General features: G+C 34.5%; 1 protein-coding gene and 1 long non-coding RNA gene across 2 annotated transcripts in view; one reads left to right on the forward strand and one right to left on the reverse strand.

The window, feature by feature from the left end:
- Nucleotides 1–5,466: 5,466 nt before the first annotated feature.
- si:dkey-225f23.4 overlaps nt 5,467–23,136 on the reverse strand; it is a 29,256-nt gene continuing 11,586 nt past the window's right edge. The window contains exons 2-3 of the long non-coding RNA NR_125781.1: nt 11,037–11,090; nt 5,467–6,118 (exon numbers count right to left, since the gene is read on the reverse strand). This is a non-coding gene — a long non-coding RNA (si:dkey-225f23.4). The remainder of the gene's footprint in view (nt 6,119–11,036; nt 11,091–23,136) is intronic.
- elovl1a (ELOVL fatty acid elongase 1a) overlaps nt 16,855–23,136 on the forward strand; it is a 51,662-nt gene continuing 45,380 nt past the window's right edge. The window contains 1 exon segment of the mRNA NM_001005989.3: nt 16,855–17,129. The gene's annotated coding sequence lies outside the window, so the exon portion shown is untranslated.

Below are 23,136 nucleotides of genomic sequence, written 5' to 3' on the forward strand. Positions count from 1 at the left end.
CCCCCCCCCCCCCCACCCCCAAAAAAAAGAAGTTTTAATGTAGCCCACTAATAAACCTATTCTAATCTTATTAATAAGATAAAAAATGGTTAATGATAAATAAAGGGTTTATAAGACTTGTAAAATCCAAATAGGAAAAAAATAGTCTGTTATGAGCCATATCAAACCTCTTGAGCCTCCTATCTCCTCCTGATTTGAAGTTTCTGTTTGTTTTTTGAAAATGTAATTTTCTGCATGTCTTCAAATCTGAAAATATGTTTTATTTTATAGTGTGAGTTGTTATCCAATGTGATACAAAGCTACAAACATGTTCAATCGGACAGAGTGATTAACTGAGGTGAAGTGTTGTCAAAATACTGGAATTTCTAAATTTAATACCTCGCAAAATATTGATATTCAATAGGCTACTATTTTTTATATAATAACAATTCTATCAAAAATAGTAGGCTACAAATAATAAAAATAAAGATCTATATGCTAGAAATATGTTTACTTTAAATTTCTTCAGAGGGATTTTTTTTTTTCAGTTTTCCTCAAAATAGGGTGATGTGGGCATTGTAGCACTTTAAATGCATCTAATGCCTGTTTTATTCATACTTGACCAGAAATTCTATATATTCCTCAGAAAAGTAGTAGAACATTCTAGGAAATCCCTAATATGGATGAAGGCATCCAGCTATTGCTGTAGTAGAATAAAAATAAGATCTGAATAAAAATAAAAAGGCTTTAACTGATCATTTACACGACTGCGACAATAAATGTTTTATACAGTTGAAGTCATAATTATCCTTTGAATTTTATTTTCTTTTTTAAATATTTCCCAAATGATGTTTAACAGAGCAAGGAAATTTTCACAGTAGTCTATGTCTGATAATATTTTCCCTTTGAAGAAAGTCTTATTTGTTTTATTTGAGCTAGAATAAAAGCAGTTTTACATTAAAAAAAAAAAACATTTTAGGGTCAAAATTATTAGCCCCTTTAAGATATATATTTTTCCTATAGTCTACAGAACAAGCCATCGTTATACAATAACTTGCCTAATTACCCTAACCTGCCTTTAAAGCCTTTAAATGTCACTTTAAGCTGTATGAAGTGTCTTAAAAAATGTCTAGTCAAATATTATTTACTGTCATCATGGCAAAGATAAAATAAATTAGTTTTTAGAGTTGAGTTATTAAAACTATTATGATTAGAAATTTGCTGAAAACAAACTTTCTTCGTTAAACAGAATTTGGGGGCTAATAATTCAGACTTCAACTGTATGTGCTCTTACAACCATTTTAGGTATTTTCATAAGAAAGTCGATTTATAATTTGATGCAAACTGACAAAGCATGTTACAGTAGAATATAGCTATATAATAATAAGCTAGATGCATAAACTCACTGTGATTTAACTATTACAGAAACAGATGTGACTTGCTATATCATATAAATATCATATCTAGAAAGCTAGTACAATTTACGTTTTTTTTTACTTACTCGCATGTATTTACATTGATATGATGCACATTTTACTGATTATAGTTATTTAATGTCTCCAAAAGTACACACATTTTATACTGTGGAAACAAACTTCATCAGTAGTTAACTATTCAGTTTTGCGAAAGAGTTGTATTATTACCTCATTAGCTTCAGCTCCTCAAATTAATGAATGAATGAAGTGCAGTGGCAGGATTTTTGTTAACACCATGTGACAATAGAGCCACTCCCACCTGCCGGTAGAAACAGGTACTGCTGAACAGCTGATGATTTAATTACCTGACACAAACAAACGCTGCATTAAGTGGAATGTTTGATGTATGTGATAATATTCAGTACTTAGATAACAAAATAAATGTTATACAACATATTTTTATTTAAGTGCAACATATTCCAAGAGATAAGGGGCTTTTGACAATACATCAGGGGCTTAAGACCCCCCCCCCCCCCCTCGCAACGCCACTGGGCAGGTGTGTGTGTGTGTGGCATGACTGAATATATAGTCCATTTACAAGCAGATTTGTAGTTCTATCAGAGTGAATGTTTTCCAGCGACCTCTGGTGGTAAGAGGTCGCTGGTGATTGTGACACCTGCCTAGTTAAACTAATTACCCTAGTTAAGCCTTTAAATGTCACTTTAAGCTGCATAGAAGTGTCTTGAAAACTATCTCGTAAAATATTATTTACTGTCATCATGGCAAAGATAAAAAAAAATAAGTTATTAGAAATTAGTTATTAAAACTATTATGTTTAGAAATATGTTGAATAAATGTTCTCTTTGTCAAACAGAAATTGGGGGAAAAAATAAACGCGGGCTAATAATTCTGACTTCAACTGCATATATACAGTTGAAATTAGAATTATTAGCCCTCTTTTGAATTTTGTTTTCTTTTTTAAATATTTCCCAAAGGATGTTTAACAGAGCAAGGAATTTTTCACAGTATATATGATAATATATTTCCTTCTGGAGAAAGTCTTATTTGTTTTATTTCGGCTAGAATAACAGCAGTTTTTAATTTTTTAAACAACATTTTAGGGACAAAATTATTAGCCCCTTTAAGGAATTTTTTTTTTCAATAGTCTACAGAACAAACCATCATTATACAACAGCTTGCCCAATTACCCTAACCTGCCTATAACCTAATTTACCTAGTTTTTAGCCTTTAAATGTCACTTTAAGCTGTAGAGAAGTTTTGAAAAATATCTAATCACATATTATTTACTGTCATGATGGCAAAGATAAAATAAACCAGTTATTTGAAATGAGTTATTAAAACTATCACGTTTAGAAATGTGTTGAACAAATCTTCTCCGTTAAACAGAAATCAGGGAAAAAATTAAACAGGGGGCTAATAATTCAGGGGGCTAATAATTCTGACTTCAAATATATATTCTGAATTCATATATATATATATATATATATATATATATATATATATATATATATATATATATATATATATATATATATATATATATATAATTAAGGAAGGACACTTCAAAAGTAATAGTTTTTTCATTAAGTTTTGGCCTTTTTTTTCATTTTCTGTATAATGTAACACAATTTCTCTAAATTCTGTGAGTTTTTCCTCCTTTGTACCAAAATGAAAAAAAAAATCATAAGTAATTTATAGAAATTACTAAAAAATGGTTTTCGAACCATAAAGTGTAATTTATTATTTACAATACTTCGTTAATGATTGCTGCAGCACATGGGAACACAATGAATTGATAATTTTTTATAGTTTTGTTTTAGAAATTAAAAATATAGCAATATCCACGTAACACAACAAAAATGTTTCTTGGGGACCCAATAACATGCCAGACCCTAGTGAGATATGGATGTGGTATTATTGTAAATAGGCTTTAGATAGATTAGCACAGTGGTCCCCAACCTTTTAAACATTTTTTCCGTGGCCCGGTGTGGAGGGGAGATGTAAGTAGATTGCTTGTGGCATTCTGAAAAGCTGAAATGTTTTTAAGTACTGTAGGTGCATCTGGAAAATGTGAGCCTGACCAATAGCTTAACAGGCTGCATTTAAGAAAACGCATACAATTACAAAAAAGCCACCAAATTTAGAACAGATCTTCATCAATTTCAAAGCATACATGCTGCAAATAGTCACAACGCTCACACACTAAAAAAACATTGCATTTTCCCATAAGGCAAACAAATTAATAAAACATGCTACATTTTCTCACAACGCAAACAATTTACGAAAGCGATTTACAAAACCTGTAAAACATGACGGATTGAAACCTTGAAACATGACTGATGTCCCTTGGCTTTAATTTTTATCTATTAGCCTAAATAACCATAATAGCCAGATCTGACACATTTTAGGGTCTCCTTGAAACATTTCCATTGTGTTCTGTTTTTTTTGCAAGTGTTGTGAGAAAATGCAGCACATTTTATTAATTTGTTTAAGTTGTGCGGAAATGCAGCACGTATTTAAAAAATGTGTTTGGGTTTTGAGGATTTGCAGCACGTGTGCTGTCAAGCGGATAAAGATCTTTTCTCAATTTGCTGCTGTTTTTTGTAATTGCTCGTTTTCTTAAGTGAAGTTTAAAGCTGTGGTCACACTGGGCTTTTCCTCCCATAGACTGCCCCTTTTCGCAGTGCCGTACGACAGAATTTCACACAAACAAACTCTAGTGTGACCGCAGCTTAATTTTAAACAAATTTCAAGGAGCACGTGCTAATGATTGACCCAGTTGGCCCACATTAGCTAATCATGATCTTTCAATTAAAAGATCCCAAGGCACTATATATATATATACTCATTTCCTTTCTACAACTATCTTCAACTGGAAGAAACCCCCCTCCTCCCATCTTTATCAAGAATGGGCGGCACGGTGGCCCAGTGACAAGCACTGTTTCCTCACAGCAAGAAAACCAATGGCGTTGGGTAATTGCTGGGCCATCTGGTATTTCTTTGCAGAGTTTGCATGTTCTCCCTGTGTCCGCGTGGGTTTCCCTTGGGTTCTCCTGTTTTCTCCCACTGTCCAAATATGCTCTATTTTATAGAAGTTCACCTTGGCCTCAGCAGCGGGGGAGTTTGAGATTAAACTGAGCTCAATTTCCCCTGTGAAAGGGGGAGCCCTGGGCCCGAGGATCCCTTGAGCTCAGGGCTCTCTCCCGGGACAGCACACCAAACAAGCGTGCTAAATCACAAGCTAACGCCCCATTCACACAGGGCTTCAGCGTCAACGCTTGAATGAAGGCATGTCTGAAGTTGGGGCTAAAGTGATCGTCATAGCAGCGTCAGCCAATGAAATTCATTCAGCAGTTGGCCACTGTCTAGCTGGTGTAATATACATATAGCAATATGATTGGCTGACGCTTGAAAAAGTTGAGCTAGTCCCAACTTCTGCAGCGAGCAACGCCTCTGAAGCAGCGCCGACGGATCCACAATGTAGTTCGGCAACGTCAGACGTCACCCATTCAAAGTGAATTAGAAGCGTTGATGCTGACGCCCCGTGTGAATGTATATTAGTTTAAACAATCTTAGAACAATTCACTTTAAAATCACCTTTGCAAAAATAATCTGTCACCATCAGTCAGAAGATTCTCTAAAGGCAACATCATCGCTGAATTAAAGATGACTGTTAGGCTTGTCAAGCACTTATGCACGTAATTATAGCGCTTGATGATGACTTCATTGTCAGTATACATCAACATTAACAGACATGTGATTAGCATGAGGACTCAGTCTAAACAAATACTATGCTTGCACAGGGGATTTTATTTTTGTTTAAGTACAAATTAATCAGCAGTAATCACATGATGTTGACATTCCATTCATTTATGTCTACAGAAGGTTACATATGTTCCAGTAACATACATGTTCAAATGTTTAGCCTTATATTTATAAAATATATACAGATACATGCCTGTAGAAGTGAAGCACCACTGATACCAGAATGATGTTACAAAGTATTTTACTTTGTACACTTCCCATCTATTACACAAATGGACATTACCGAAAAATATTTTACCCCTCATTTTAAACCACAGTTGCTGTTTTGCTCATATTGAAGAATTGCGTAATATAGACCCTCAAGAGAAAATGGTCAATAAGAGACATGTTTTGGCATTTAATTTCTTTACCAGAGTCATGGCCATTGAAGGTCCGAGCAAATAAATGAATCTAGTGCTTTGGGGCAACAAGAAAGAGCCTTTGGAGACAAAAGGTGGTTATTTCTGTGACCTCGTATAGTAAAAATAATACAGCTATTTTTTTTTTCCTTTTAAAATAGGTATTTTGTTTTCAAAATTTTAAAATAATAAATCCTCACTTCAGTGACACATACAGCAATATTCAGCTCTGTTGTGTGCGGGTTTTGACAGACTCTCAACTGCAGGAAAAAACAAACATTTCTTTATCTATAAATAACACTATCAAAATATGCTCAGATGGAGGGCCTGTGCTCATTACAACAAGAATCTGCCATTACAGCAAACATGAAGTACATCTCCTTGAAGCAGATTACTTTTTTGACAGGAGTCAGACCGAGGAGCATGTTTTTGTGGATGGGTCTGACAGTTTGTCCAGATAGTGGAGTCGGCGATGGATTCTTCGTACAGCTCTGACTGACAAGAATGATGATGAAGATTCAAGAGGGCATAAATCCACTGCTGAACAGAAGAAAAAACAAGACAGTTCACTTACAGGTTCAGGAAGCTGGAGGAAAGAAAAACAGCAGTAAAGGAAAAAAAGAAGTACAGTTAGTACTGTATGATGAAGTACAGCTTTATGCGTGCAGCACTTGGTGGAATTATTATCACACTAATTATGTTGAATTCAGTCTGGCTTTAAGGCAAGATTTTGCATGTGAATGGATAAAACAAATGTGGAAAAATAGATTAGTTAATATATTTACTGGGTTGATTTTTTTACATTAACATATTTTATATTTAAATATGCAAATGATGCAGTTTTTTATTCAATATGCATTAATTTGTATACATTTCTAGCAAAAAAAAAAAAAGAACGAAGTTGGGTTTAAAGTTTTTTTTTTTTCTTTTTTTTCTTTAAACATATTAGAGTCCAGGTTTTTTTATAAAGGGGATTTTGGGAATCTCTTTTATGACTCCACAATTAAAAATTTACAGATGTGGAAAAGAAAAAAAATCCAAAAACAAGTTTTGTAGAATAAGATTGTATATTTTATCAGGCTAATGATGAATGAACATATTATGTGTTGAAAATCTTCAGAATGTTGAGTTGAGTAAAACATCCCACAGTTCTTTCTTGGAAAGATGAAGGACTAAATTCACAATTGTTATTTTTTTTGCAATTCCAAATGTACAAAATTCAGAGTTTATTTATTGCTGTTACATTTTTTTGTTAACTTTTTAATGGGGTAGCCAGGTTTCTGACTATATTGCTTGCAGTTCTGGGGAAAACAAATTGTGACTTAACAGTACATTTATGAGAGACACTAGTATGCATTATAGTGCTTGGTTTTTATGTTTTTCCTCGTGAGAATTCAGACTTTTGTTCATCAGAAACTGGATTCGAACTGGGTCCATGATCGATTGTGTCAAAACATGTTGCCATGCAATACGAGCTACACCACTCACGCTGCTGTCTGTTGCGCTCTTTAGTTTAGTTGTCTCTGTCAATCAAAGTGTGATGGGCGTGAATGGCTTTACTAGTTTATTCCAACGAGGTCCGCTTTTTGCACTTTGCCTACACTCCAACGCAGAGGCCCCAAGTGCACGGACCCCTGGGCCTGTGCCCATAATGCCCATTGGTTAATCTGGCCCTGCTCACTGGTCCCACTCCCACAACGAAAGTTAAAATAACACGGGAGCAGAATTTTAAAAAAAAATTGAACGCATGCTGTTAAAAAGCAAAATCACTGAAAAAAAAAAACATAAAAACACAAATGAAATCAGTCAGAACCTTAGGTCCTGCTGTCCACACAAACATGGGTATTGAATACATTTAAGCTTATTTCTAAACCCAAACGCTGTATCAGATCACTGAAACCCAATAAAAGAAATTAAAAAAAAACTCTTGTCTGGGTGAGGATTTTCAAAAGCGCCAGGGTCTGTGCTTATTAGAAAATTAAGAAAAAAGCGTTTTCATACAAAATTAACTAAACATGTTGACATGACCTTAGAAACACCACTGAATGCTCAATAAATCTCTCAAAATCTCAGCTTACCAGGATAATAAAACAACTCCACAAACAGAATCGACAGCTTCACTTATTACTAAGCTATTTCTGTCAGATGTGTACAAAAGTCCTTAAGATTCACTGAAAATACTTTTTTGTGGTATGTATCAACTTTTTTCAATTTACACCAGTATTTATTTTATTTGGGCTCTTTGACACTTGATTTTTATGGTATATTTTTTCTTTGACTGCTGTAACTCGTTAGTGATGGACCAAATACTCTCTACTCTTTTTGGGATTTTGCTGTGTAGGGATTTTTTAAGGAACGTTTTTCATTTATCCTTTTGACATGGTTGGGAAAACTAGTGTGTGATTTATGACTTTTAGACAAATGGATTGGTTCTTTGTGTTTTCATATTCATGAAATGATATGCTAAATATTTTTGGAGGGTTCATTTCAAGTGGTTTCCTAATTTGAAACATATAATTGTGCTCATGAATATGAATTGATCTGTTGAAATCAGTTGTTTTGAGTTAGCATGACAAATGTTCTACTCTATTTAAATATTACATTGAAGGGTTCTATATATATATATATATATATATATATATATATATATATATATATATATATATATATATATATATATATATATATATATATATATATATATATATATATATATACAATTAACAAGGCTACATGCATGAAACCACTGTTAAAAATGTGGACACAAATAGGTTTATTTAGTTTATTCAACTTGTTTATTCAAACAAGCTTCTTTAAAACGTATCCTCTTGCATTACTCTTTCCCCCCATAAAACCTCTATAAACAATTATATAAGCTCTAACACTATAAAATTATTTTCGATACTTCTCAAAAAGCACCTGCCATTCCCCATCAGATTCACCATCGTCTCATTCACGCACATGATTCGCACCAGGCAGAATCATTACCAGCCCACATCTGCAAACAATATCACTGTCATAGAGGAAATGAGCACTGAAAGCCCTGGATCAGATCATGTAGTAGATGCTGCTCAGCGTTAAATTGACATTGTAAAAACATTGCCCTGCTAACCTAAGAGAAGGAGGATAAATGAACAGTGTGGGTTGTCATCACTAAAGAGCTTACGGCCCCCGACAATAATTAGCCGGTTGGACCTGGGGCTCGTAATTGCGACATCTATTTAAGTCTGTGCTATTGATGAGCCTCTCTGACCTGCCGGGGAAGAGGATGGCCTTTGTTCCCTCCTGGGTGAGAAGAAACTACTAGCTGTGAACTCAATTACCAGAGAGGTGAGCTGAGCTGAGCTGTACCTGCTCTGTCTCCATATCACAGCTCTGCTAGGCTGTTTCTTTGCGAAGCCAAAGCTGACGGAGACAATGAGATCCTGTGAAGTCTGGCGACAGAGCTTTTTTCAGAGTTACAAAGCTTGAATATCCAGGGTGATTATTAAAACAAGTTCTCGAGTCTGACATGTCAACTATTTTGCTGTTTAATGGAGTGAAAACTTCGATACACACTGTGCGAAATTATTGCCATTGGTATTCTGCAGTTATTGGCAATTATTGGCTAATAGTTCAATAGTTTCAGTATTTAATTGTGTTGAATCTTATGATTTACAGTTGAAGTCAGAATTATTAGTCTTCTTTAATTATTAGCTTCCCCTGTAGATTTATTTCGAAACATAATATATTTAATAATTATTTTCTAAACTGATTTTTTTTAATCTTCACCACGATGACAATAAATAATATTTTACTAGATAATTTTAAAGACACTAGTATTCAGCTTGCAATTTAAATGCTTAACTTAATTAGGTTAATGAGGCAGTTTAGGGTAATTAAGCAAGTCATTGTATAAAAGTGGTTTGTTCTGTTGACAATCGAAAACAAATATTACTTTAGGGGGCAAATAATATTGACCATATATTTATTTTATTTTATTTTTTTAAAATAAACTGCTTTTATTCCAGCCAAAATAAAGCAAATAATAAAAATATTATAAAATATTATAGGAAATATTGTGAAGGATTCTTTGCTCTGTTACAAATCATTTGGGAAATATTTGAGAAAAAGAAAAAAATAAATAATTCACAGGAGAGCTAATAATTTTGACTTCAGGTATAAATCTTTCTCTACAATACACAATGTGCAAAATTACTGGCACCCCTATTAATTCTTATGCGTGAAAAATGTCTAAAGTATTTTTCTATCAAATTTTTTCATATATAATTTATTAACAGTTTTGGGGAAACTTAGAAAGTAATGCATTGCAATATTGAGTTACTCCCTAAAAAAGTAACTAACATTACTTAGTTATCTTTTATAGGAAGTCATGCCTTACATTACTTTTGAGTTACTTTTGCATTACTTTTTCTTTCCTGGCTGATATCTTATTTTTTTCTTTCTTTTTTTTAAATAGAAAAACTCTGCAATTAACAACACACTGTATAACCTACACCTATTTAACTTTAAAAAACACATCTAAAATCATATTTTAAGATAATGTTATCTTAAAACTTCTTTACCCCAGAGCTATACATGCAGTATATACAGATTATTGAAAGTTTAAAGCTTTTTGCTACTTCTCTACTTTTTGTCTTTAGTAAAATCACTGTCCACTAAAAGAATTTCATTGACTGTGATTCATTGTGACTTCTTTCATTTTAATTCAGCACTTTATTTTTTTAAAAGCTATTTAAACTAAAAAGTAAAAAACTCAAATTTAAACTCAAAAAGTAACTGAAATAACGTTGCTTATTTTTATATGCAATTTGTTACTTTACTTGTTACGTAGAAAAGTAATATTATTATGCAACAATGCGATACCCCCAATACTGTTTGTTACAAACATGAAAGAGTCCAGGCACACCTCTCTGTTTTTCATGTGTATTATTATGTGTATAATTATGAAATACAAAGGCAAAATTCCATTTAAGTATCAGTTCAGAGGCCATGTTCACAAAACATCTTAAGGCCTTATGTAACTCATAACTCACCAATTTGGGAGAAAATCTTCAAATCTAAAATAAGTGTATCAGTCCTAAACTCCTCAATTCAGGAGGAGAGGTCAGAAAACCGGTCAGTATCTAGTGTGACCACCATTTGCAGTGACACACAGCTTCTTTGTATAGAGTCGATTGGTCCATTTCTAAATGGAACCTTATAATTCCAAGGTAACGATGTGTAAAGTTGCTGGATATTGGCTGGAACTGGAATATGCTGTCATACACGCTGATCCAGAGCGTATGACCATGCAATGCACTGACCATGCAATAACTGGAATGTTTTCAGTTTATAGGAATTGTGTACTGATCTTTGCAACATGTGAATTAATAGCACAACAATAGGTCTCAGAAACTCGTCACAGTATCTCTGTTCATTCAAAAGGTCATCAATAACCTACAGCTCTGTTACTTACTCAGTGGAGCAAGGCATCTTCAACTGAACAGAGCCGGTTACATGTTCTGCCAAGCTAAAAACAGAAACAAAGAAAACATTACTAGTAGGGAACAAGCTACATTTTGAAAGTTAAAATGTACAGACATTTTAAGAACAGATCTTTTTTTTTCTGTTAAGAGAGTGCTAGTTGAGAGTGTAGTTGATGCTTGAGCTCAAGAAACCTGTATTGATCTTCAGTTTCTTTGTCAGTTGCGGATTTTAAAAACAAAAACAAAAGAGCAGGAAATAAAAAATCCTAAACTAATATAAAGAACCACTTTAGCATAAAAAGTGCTCTTCAGGACAATACAGTTATAAATAGAACTATTACATGCACAACCAACAAAATAAACATAATATTTTAGGAGTTTATAAACAGTTTTTAGAATGCAAATATTCACTTAGCCTGCATTTTACAATCTTTGTTCAAATGTAGCAGTATTTAAGTTTTTTAAATGTTTATATTGATTTTGCAACATAATATTGAACTGTACAAAGTTTATAAATCTCCAGCAAATTCATTTGTCAGACTACATACAGAACAAACTTTAAAAACTAACAAAACAAAAATAAACAAACAATATTATTAAAAAAAAAAAAGATTTTCAACAGCAAACACAGAAGATGGTTTGAGGCATACAGAGTTAAAAAGGTAACATGTCCACAGTAAAAACATGCAGCCATATATTTAATACTGTGGCCCTCTTTTTCTACCAGAAATCATGAACATGTTGTTTTAAAACACAACATCACAGATTCTATCAAAAACCAACAGATAAAAAGTTTTAACCTGACTACCAATGCTATGCTGTTGAAAATAAATACATTTCAGGCAAAATTGGGTTAAACATAAACAAACAACCTTAAATATAAACATGGCTTATGCTATAAAACAAATTATAAAGTTTAAATATTTCATTCATTCACTCATTCATTCATTCATTCATTTTTAGCTGCTTTTTCAGGTTCGTGTTGCGGGAACAGCAGTCTTAGGAGAGAACCTAAGACTTCCCTCTCCCCAGACACTTCCTCAAGGGGGGTTGGGGGGGTTGGGGGCCCGAGGTGTTCCCAGGCCAGCTGAGAGACATAGTATCTCCAGCGTGTCCTGGGTCTTCCCCAAGGCCTCCTCCCAGTGGGACATGCCTGGAACACCTCCCTAGGTAGACGTCCAGGAGGTATCCAAAGCAGATGCCCGAGCCACCTCAGCTGGCTTCTCTTGATGTGGAGGAGCAGCGGCTCTACTCCGAGCTCCTCCCAGGTTACAGAGCTCCTCACCCTCTCTACAAGGGTGCGCTCTGCCACCTTGCGAAGTAAACAAATTTTGGCCACTTGTATCCGAGATCTTGTATTTTGGTCATGACCCAAACCTCATGACCACAGGTGAGAGTAGGAACGTAGATTGACCGGTAAATCGAGAGCTTTGCCTTTCACCTCAGCTCCTACTTTACCACAATACAGACTGATACATCGACCGCATTACTGCTGTTGCTGCACCAATCCACCTGTCAATCTCATGTTCCATCCTCGTAAACACAACCCCAAGACATTTGAACTTCTCCACCTGGAGTAAGGACTGTCCTCTAACCAGAAAATAGAAAACCACCTTTTTTCTGGTGTAAATATTTATTAAATTTAATTTATAAATAATAATAAAGAGGGGCAAGATGGCAGATAGAGTGTAACAGCTATTTTCACATGCTCCTGCACCAATCAGCGAATTACTAATTGTAGTCTGACGCAACTTCATGGCTTTTGACATTTGATTATAGTATTGTGTCTCTGGAATCTTTTTGGCCACAATTTTTTTTGAAAATGCCTCATGCTGCAAAGAAAACCGAGAAGAAAGACTTCCCCGAACTCGTCACCGGAACCCTGTGAGGCCGAAACTAGCGGCGATTTTGAGTTAAGCCCTTCCATGGCAAAGGCATTTCACCAAATGATGGAATAGATTTCAAAAACGATAGACGCAAAACTTGACCCTCTAGCTGAGTTCGTACAAATTCATTCTCGACAACTGGAGAACTTCAAGACTCAACTGGATGAGGCAAAAGAAAGAATCGCTACAACGGAGGAATTTACAGAAGGCATGCAGGCCCATGTTCTCACGCTGGAAAGTTAAGCCGTGTCACTTGCAAACCACATAGATGATTTGGAGAACAGAAGAAGGTGCAAAAACATTCACATTCTCGGTTAACCTGAAGGGGCAGAGGACTCTAACATGGTGTTATTTCTTTAAAAATGGATTCCAGAGTTTCTTTATTTCTTGGGCATGTTAAGATTGAAAGAGCTCACCGTACTCTAGCACCAAGACCAGGTGCCAAAGAGAGACCCAGGTTGATGGCAGTTCGCATGCATAACTTCGGAGATAAACAGAAGATTCTTGACACAAGCAGAAAGTTGTCCATGGATGGAAACCAGGTCTTCGACAACAGCAAGGTATCTTTTTATCAAGATTTCTCTGCCGCATTGCTCCGTAAGCGCAGGGAATTTGATTTGGTTAAACATTGCTTGAAAAAAATCGGAGCCCACTATGCAATGTTATATCTAGCTAAGTTGCGAGTAACTATCGGGAATTCCACCAAGGTTTTCAGTACACCGGCTGCTGTTTCAGAATTCACGTCTGAAAAGGATCAGTGAGTAAAACCGGCTGCAGCTGGCAACGTCGCAGAATCATGGGTAGCGGTGCTATTTAACTTTGCCTTGCGTTGACATTTTCAGCACCGACCAGAATGAGTGATTTACGTTCCGTAACATTACTTATTTCTCATACTTCGAGCTGAGCGGTGTGGACAATGTGGATATGTTGTTTGCTTCTTGGGTGAGTTGTGTTTGTAAGTTCTGGACTATTTTTGTACTTTTTTTTTACAGTAAGATAAACATCTTACATCTTACTTATGAGCAAAGAACGATGCTGAATCCCCCCATTTCAAAGGAGGAAGCCTTAGTGGCTTTACGTAGGTTACAATCTGGTAAGTCCCCAGGCACAGATGGCCTGGGGAGTAAAGTGTATAGAGAATTTGAGAACTTATTAATAGATCACGTTTTAGCCATGTATGATTATTCTTTTAAGATAAACATGTTACCTCTGTCACTTAGAGAGGCCAAATATCTCCCTTCTCTTAAAAAAAAGCAAAAGACCCAGAGGACCGTGGGTCCTACAGGCCAATCTCCTTGTTGAATGTAGATTTAAAGTTGCTTTCCAAGATACTTACGACTATTACAACCGGAGAAAATACTTCCATTTATATTTGATGACGACCAAACAGGCTTCATTAAGAATAGAAATTCTAGTAACAATATTAGACGGCTTCTCAATATTATTGAGCTGTCACATAAATGCAATACTGACACCCTTATATTATCCTTAGATGCAGAGGATGCCTACGACAGGGTGGGTGGCCTTATTTTTTTCACAGTCTAGAAAGGTTTAGCCTTGGTGATAATTTTATTTGTTGGGTTAATTTACTTTATTCTTCACCTCTTGAAGCTCTTGCAACGGTTACAGGTCATATAATTTTCCTCAGTTTCGGGGTACTAGACAAGGGTGCCCTCTCTCCCCATTGCTGTTTGCTTTAGCGATTGAGCCATTGGCTCAGGCAATAAGGGAGGAGACGACAGATGATATGCAGATGATTTCCTGCTTTTTCTTTCTAGTTTTGAATCTTCAGTACCAGGTTTAGTAGATATAATTCATTTATTTGGTAGCTTCTCTGGCTAAAAGATAAAATTTTCTAAATCTGTTGCACTGCATTTAAAACTATTAGGCACACAGGTTATACTTATTTAGGAATTAATAATACCCCCACAATCTGTCAATTATCTAAAGTTAATTTTCTTCCACTCCTAAAAAAAAATTATAATAATCTGTTTACATGGCCAGATCTCCCTCTTTCCTGGCTAGGAAGGATTGTTGTAGTAAAGATAAATATACGTAATGCCTTGTCTTCTTTATCCGCTGCAGATGATACTAATAATATTAATCCAAAAAAAAAAAAAGAATTAAAGAATTAAACTTAAAAAGCTAAAACTTTCTAAATTGTAGTTTTCTATCTCTGGGGGGCTTGGATTTGCCAAATGTTGGAAAATACCAATTGGCCTACCAGATCAGGTTCACAGGGGCATGGCTTAAAGAGGACCCTAAATCAATTTGGCTTGGTTTAGAAGCTTCACAGTCATCTTGTCCTCTAAAGAATCGAAGTCAAGACATTATGTGATAACAGCGTTGTATGTAATACTTGGAAAGCCTGGTCTATTATACGCAAGATAGAGGGCAGAGCTGATCTATCCTCTTTTTTAACCCCCATTTACAATAACCCAGAGTTTTTGATTCTGGGATTAAAACTTGAAATACTTTTGGGTTATGTAGACTTTGTGTTCTGTTTGATGAAGGCTTGTTAATATCTTTTGAAGACTTGGTCATAAAATATAAACTACCCAGATTTCATTTCTTTAGATTTCTTCAAATTCTGGATTATATTTTTAAAAGTACTACACCTATTCCATGCCAGTCATATAGAAGATTTTGTTGAATCCCGCTTACTGCAAGCAGAAAACATATATTTTTAATGCACTTTGTACATATGTGAATACTCAGGAACTTAAAAGAATATGGGAGGGGGAGCTTCAGTTGATCATTACATATGTGGAATGGGATCTAATCTGGACTCAGGGTAAAAGATCTCTGTCTGCAACAGGGCCAAATCTGTTAAATTTAGAATTGTGCATAGATTATACATCACACCACTTCTCAGAAGCAAGTTTAATTCAAACAATTTACCACTTTGTGTTAAATTTAAGGTGGAAGTGGGAGACCACACCCATTTAATATGGAACTGTCCTGTTATTAAAGCTTATTGGGCAAAAGTAGTTACTTTTATGAGCTGTATGTGTATGTGTTTGTGAGCTGTCACCTCACAGCAAAAAGTTCGCTGGGTCGCTGATTCGAGCCTCGGCTCAGTTGGCGTTTCTGTGTGGAGTTTGCAAGTTGGTGGTTCATTCCACTGTGGCGACCCCAGATTAATAAAGGGACTAAGCCAACAAGCAAATGAATGAATGAATGTTTGGACTTCAGCTACAGACGGATCCACTATCTTTAATTTTAGGTCTCCCGGTTGGACGTTTGCCTGACAAATTCACTAATTGTTTATTTGGCATTTTAGCCTTTGTGGCAAGGAAACATATACTGATAAACTGGGTCAGTGACAAACCCCCACCCTTGAAAGGGTGGCACAATTTTATTAGGGAAATGATTCCCTTAGAATTTCTTACCTGTGATATTCATATGTCCTCTGAGGCTTTTCATCAAGTCTGCAATCCTAACTTAGACCTTATGGAAGTTTCTTTAAGCTGCATTTTGAGTTATGGTATGTCATAATTGAATTTATGTATTTTATTTCATCATTATTTTATCTTTATATGATTTTTTTTTCATTTGGTTTGTTTATTTATTTTCATAATATTATTATCATTGCTATTATGTTATTATTTGTTTATTGTAATCTTATTATGCACGTATGTACCTATTCTGTTTATTATATTTGTTTTTTTTTTCTTAAGCTTTGCATTAGTCTGTTGGTGGGTTTCAATGGGTTTTGTGATTAATAATTAAAATCTTTTTTTTCTTATTTATACAAATAAATAAATAATAATAAACACTCATAATTAAACAATGTACGCAGAAGAGGATAATTATTAATATCATAATTATTATTTATTACTTTAAATTGTTATCAGACTCACCTGTTTTGTAGCCTAGTCGTAGAAAGTGTGCTTTTTGCTGTAGAACAACGACATCTGCTGGCAATCAATTATAACACAACACTGGAGATCCACACACGATCACATTTACCTCATCAAGGTCATATGAGACGTACGTTTGCGTCCAATAACGTTCCTTAAGGGCATATAAGTCATGTTGAGCGGCTCTGAGAGTAAACATATTCTTAAGGATGCCCTAATATAAAAAAAAAAAACATAATAAAATCTTTCGGAACAAAATAACGTTAGATACAAAAAATCCACACCTTCCGGACATCCAGGCCGTTTCCTGCCGTCATGACGCACGATTGATCAGGTGGGAGTTTGGTTTATCTTTTGTAAACTTAGTCTTGGTTTGTTATGTAAGCTGCCGTTTGTGGGATTACAATGCTGTATCATCAAGACAGTACATGCTAAATAGTTTGAAGTCAAGTGAAGTGTAGTGCAGTGAAGTGTGATAACCTGTGAATGAACGTGTGCAACCCGCGATGCAGCTAAAGTTATTGCTTTTTCACTTTACAAATGAGCTTAAATGAGGAGACATTTGTTTTATTCATTTGTTTATTTGTACTTTGTCATTCCAAGTTTACGAAAGAATTTGTTATGAAAAAGCAGCTAAAAAAAGGATATTTTACACTCTTTTTTTCTTCTATTGAACTATTAGTCATGTTAATTTGTTGTTTATTTATTGAATGAGTTTAAGTGTTGTGACATTGCTGATGGACTTGAATAGGGTTTTAAGTGACTAAAGAGTTGTAAAGTTGTGCTTTGTTTCAAACTTAGACCTGCATTTTAAAATCAATGAGTGTTCAGTAGTTTTGCTTACTTTAGGTTCAGCGAATATAGTATGCCTTTTTAAATGTTTAATAGAGTGAAGGAATTTGCTGTTGAAACTCGCACATATGATAAATATCCTCCCTTCTAGAAAAAATCAACTGGTGTCTGATCTTGAGCATGTGGCTGGGATCTTGAAGCAAATCATTTTTCTAAAACAGGATTGATTACTTGGAGATGCCAGCAGTTTGGATTCAAGAAAAGTGTATTAAGAATTGAAATCCATGAGATAATTATGCTGGTTTGTTACTGGTACTAAAGGGTTTACCATCTGATATCCAGCATGTTTTTTAGTTATAGAGGACTTTCAATATCGCTATCATCCTGTGCAATGGTTTAAACTTTTTACTTATTTGCCTTGGTTTCAAACACAAGATTTAAAGGAATAGATCAATCAAAAATGAAAATTTGCAGTTTTTTTGCCCTTAAGTTGAAGAAAAATATTTTCTACTGTGTTTAACAGAAAAAAAAAAATATTGCAAACTAGTTTGGAACAAGTGGAGAGTGAATAAATGATGACCATATTCAGTTTTAGATGAACTATACGTTAAGGCTAGTCCTAGACTAAATTGACCTGTAATCATATGACATAAACTTGGACATGTTTAACACCGTGTCACATTAACTTTACTGTAAATGAGACTTTTTTATTGTTTGAAAAATTAATTATTAAAGTTTTACAGGCAACATTTTATCATATCTGACATGATTCCAGACTGAAGCATCAAACCATGACTGGCATTTCGTTTTGCATCGATCACTCATGAAAGTCTGGATGGTTCCAGACTTAAGAAATAAGCTAAAATGTGGACTCTTTTGACCCCAGCACATATTTTTTACATCTTATCTGAGATGAGCTCTGGCCTTGAGAAGCAAAAATCAGATGTACAGATTTCTCCTAGAGTGAAAAGGATTCAAGTTACATTCAGAATTCAGATGCAAACGCCTCTATCGGTCTTTTGAAATGAACTTTTTTTCCTCAGCATTCTATGTTTATGTTCAGTTGTTTCACTTTTTAAGCAACAAAAAAACCTATTCATTGCCACAAAAGTGAAATGACTGAACCTACACTCAAGTTTTGAAAAACTTTCAGATGGCATTTAGAGGCTTTGGCATCTGAACTCTTTATATTTCTTGATGCAGCGACAAGACTGTGTTCAGTCACAGTGGTTTTCAGAAGTAACCCTAAGCTAATTTGGCTTTATTTAACACCACAGCATGGTTGTTTCTTGTGCACGTCCCTCAGTCTTTTTACAATATTCACAATTTTGCATTGAGAAATGTCGTTTTTCATGCTTTTGGCCCCCAGCTCAATGCAGTTTTAAGACTATACACATTTTTTTTTTCATTTTGCCTCTGTCCTAACTTTTTTTTTATTATTATTATGTTACATCAAAATAATAATAAAAAAGTCATAAGCAAAATACATTCATTCATTCATTTTCTTTTCGGCTTAGTCCCTTTATTAATCCGGGGTCGCCACAGCGGAATGAACCGCCAACTTATCCAGCAAGTTTTTACACCGCGGATGCCCTTTCAGCCGAAACCCATTTCTGGGAAACATCCACACTCGCATTCACACACACACTCATACACTACGAACAATTTAGCCTACCCAATTGCCCTCTACTGCATGTCTTTGGACTGTGGAGGAAACCCACTACCTACTGCGCCACTGCCTCGCCCAGCAAAATACATTTAAGTCTTTAATGAAAAAAATATGTTAAATAAAGCTTAAAATAAAAATTTAATAAATGTTTTGGGTTTAGTGAGAGTACTGTTAGGCCTCTCATGATTGCCACTTTTACATATACGATATATTGTCAGAAATAATTGTGGTAAGTGATATTATTGTCATTAAAATAAATTTTTTATGCCAGTGATTATATAATGATTATACAACAGCATGTTAAAGCAAAGAGCTGTAAAAGCTTTTTAGGGAAAAACAAAACCTTTTTTTGACTATATTCCTAAATTATTCCTCACTATCCTTTTGGCCTAATTCCTGATTTATCAGGGGTTGCCACGGCAAAATGAATCGCCAATCACCCTGGCATATGTTTTATGCAGTGGATGCCCTTTGGGCCACAACCCATTCACCCCTATCATTCACACACACATTCAAACACTGGAAAAATGATTATTTGGATTTACAAAATTTTACTAAAAGTGGTTGCAAACAATAAAGGCTGAATTTAAACAAATAAATTATATAGTAAAATTGAACTTCATTTGTTTCAATTCTGCCTATATAAATTGTTGCAACCACCTACCTTCATAGAAATTTTTTTTTTCAGTGTTCACTACAGCCAATTTAGTTTTTCCAATTCACCAATAATGCATATCTTTGGACTGTGAGGGAGAATAAACTTTTAACCAGATGAGTTCTGCTGCTGTAGCTACCAGATCTGACTCCTATTGCCTAAAGTCCCACTTGCAACTTGGACATAGAAACACCTGACCTGGGGTCTATTCTTCGTACATGGATTACTCAACTAGCTAGATATGGATAGTGATGATTTGACACAATCCAGGATCGTTTCATTCTTCAAAACTCATCCCAGAGTTTTTGTCATATTAACAGGTCTGGTAGCCCAAACCTACTCGGGAACAGGCTTTTTTGATAACAGGAGGATTAGATTGGGTCATTTCAAGGTAATACTGAAGGTCAGTACTAAATGCTGACATTTTCTTATAGTAGTAGCCTATAGATTATATACAGTTGAAGTCAGAATTATTAGCCCTCCTTTAATTTATTATTTCTTTTTTTTTTATATTTCCCAAATGATGTTTAACAGAGCAAGGACATTTTAACAGTATGTTTGCAAGTTTTTTTTCTTCTGGAAAAAGTCTTATTTGTTTTATTTCGGCTTGAATAAAAACAGTTTTTAATTTTTTAAAAACCATTTTAAGGTCAAGATTATTAGCCCCTTTAAGCTATATATATATATATATATATATATATATATATATATATATATATATATATATATATATATATATATATATATATATATATATATATATATATATATATAATAATTCTGACTTCAACTGTACACTAGGAAAAATGGTTTTAAAGAATTATATATACTGTTATGCAATCTACACTCTCAGATAAAAGAACAAAAACTGTCAAGGGGTTCAAAGAGAACATTTATTAATATGGACTTTTTAAGATACGCATACTATTTAAAGGTGCCAACCCAGCTTTAGTAAAATGTGTATGATAATAGGCATGGCCAATATTTTCAAAATAGGAATAATAATTCATGCAGTCATACATACATTTTGACAGATAATATGCGATACTTTGCAAAAGTTGCAGACACGTTTACCGATATCAAAATATTTTATTACAATTTATTTGAGCAGCCATTTATTAAGAACTTGAATAGGCTTTTAATAAAGATTATCTGTAAAACTAAATTAATTGCTAAATACTCTTGACGCATGAAAGTGTAAAGCCAGCAGCCCACAACAAAGGTGGAAAGTTGTTGCTTATCATAATTAACAGATTACTACACATTTTATAGAATTTTGCTCGCATGGATAATTGAATATTAATCAGATGATGTCATTACGCTACTGTGCCGTCAGCCAATCGTTGCATTGCTGATCATGATTATGAGCATTGATAAATCAGCCCTTCACAACACACGCAGCCATCCTAGATCAGTTCATCCAGACATTTTAATCTGATTTGCAAACTAACTAGTTTAAAGACCAAAATTTGCCAGAGATCAGTTATGAAATGATCATCTTAGATCAGGGGTCACCAATCTCGGTCCTGGAGGGCCGGTGTTCCTGCAGGGTTTAGCTCCAACTTGCCTCAACACACCTGCCTGGATGTTTCAAGTATGCTTAGTAAGACCTTGATTAGCTTGTTCAAGTGTGTTTGTTTAGGGTTGGAGCTAAAATCTGCAGGACACTGGACCTCCAGGAACAAGTTTGGTGACCACTGTCTTAGATAATTTAAGCGAGGTACTGAGAACAGACCCCTGGACTGTGAAATTTGCTTTATTGGCAACATGCAATTGTGCTCATCAACCACAAGGGGGAGCAGCGAGAGAAAGTTGCATAGTGTTGCTTAAAGCAATGTATTCAAATTCTGTAAAGTAATGTTAAAAAGTAAATGTCTTAATATAAGATTTCACCTCAGTGGTGTAAAATGCAAACGTCCTCGCAAAATAAATGACTGTAACATTACTTGTGAATTTTCCACTGTCACTTTAGTTGGATGTCAGTTTTTTTTTTTTTTTTTAAAAAGACCATTTTAATGTGGTGATGTCATTGGCCCATGAAAATTTCCTGCTTGTTGTCAAACTACTTTATAAATGTAACAAGAGGCACTTCCATGATAACTTTGTGTTAAAATCCCTGTCATATGATTATTTGTCAATATTTGGACTTTTTGAATCTCAGAAGCTTTGGAAATTAAAAATGTAAAACAACAAATACATTAGGACCATTGCTATTGTTTACATCCCTCAAAATGGTCTATACATACATCTGCAAGAATGATTGCGCTGTAAGTTGATATATTGATTACTGCCACAGGCCCAAGTATTATCTGTCAGTTTAGCTAAGTAGTTTTGAGAAATTTAAACAGTGGAGGTTATTCTTAGAAGCAGAAGACATTCCCTGTGCTCTGTCGCATACCATCCACCCTGAATAGCATCCGTGATGTAGTAGATGACATAATCTCCTATGGACCCAGAGTGACGCGGCATAAATGAGCGAGGTGTGGCTGAAGATCTGTCTGTGCTCTCTGTGCTTGTAGTCGTCATCTTGGTTTTGACCTATTTATTCATTCATGGTGTTGTATTACTGAAGCTCTTTGGTAGTAATGTTATCGATGGTTTGATAAACATCAGTACAATCTCTTTGTCATTATGACTTTCTCTAATGTCTGCCCATAACTTCATTAGTTTGTACAGGTTGATTTGCTTGATTTTTAGATGCATTGAAGTTTTGGAAAGTTGAAAATGTTGTGCAATAGAATCTGTGAATTGCGTAAGTTTACGTTAGATGCCACAAACTTGTTGAACTTTAAGGAGTTATTAAAAAATTACAATAAACATATTTAAAATATGTATTGGTAGCTGACATGAGTGATATTGACGCCTTTTTTATTTTGCAACTATTCTGCATGGATGCAGATTTAATCATATGAATAGTTTAAAATAAACTTCAAAAAAAAAGTTTTGACCAGTTATTAAAAGCTAAGATGTAAAATATTAGCATAATGCTATTAATAATGGACAACATCTTACTGTTTACCTTACTATCAATATCCAGTTATTATTTTCATTCAAAAGACCAATAAAAAAAGATATGAGAGTAAAAAAATAAATAAGTGACCCAAACTGTATGTAGTAATATTTTAGTTATTTTATAATTATTATTTTTTATTAATACCAAAGATGCATTTATAAAAAAAAATAATTTCTCCTATTATTTACTGTACACATGTATAGTTTGTCTTG

The sequence above is a fragment of the Danio rerio genome, chromosome 2 (genome assembly GCF_052040795.2).
Source record: "Danio rerio strain M-AB ecotype USA chromosome 2, GRCz13ab, whole genome shotgun sequence".
Taxonomy (NCBI): domain Eukaryota; kingdom Metazoa; phylum Chordata; class Actinopteri; order Cypriniformes; family Danionidae; genus Danio; species Danio rerio.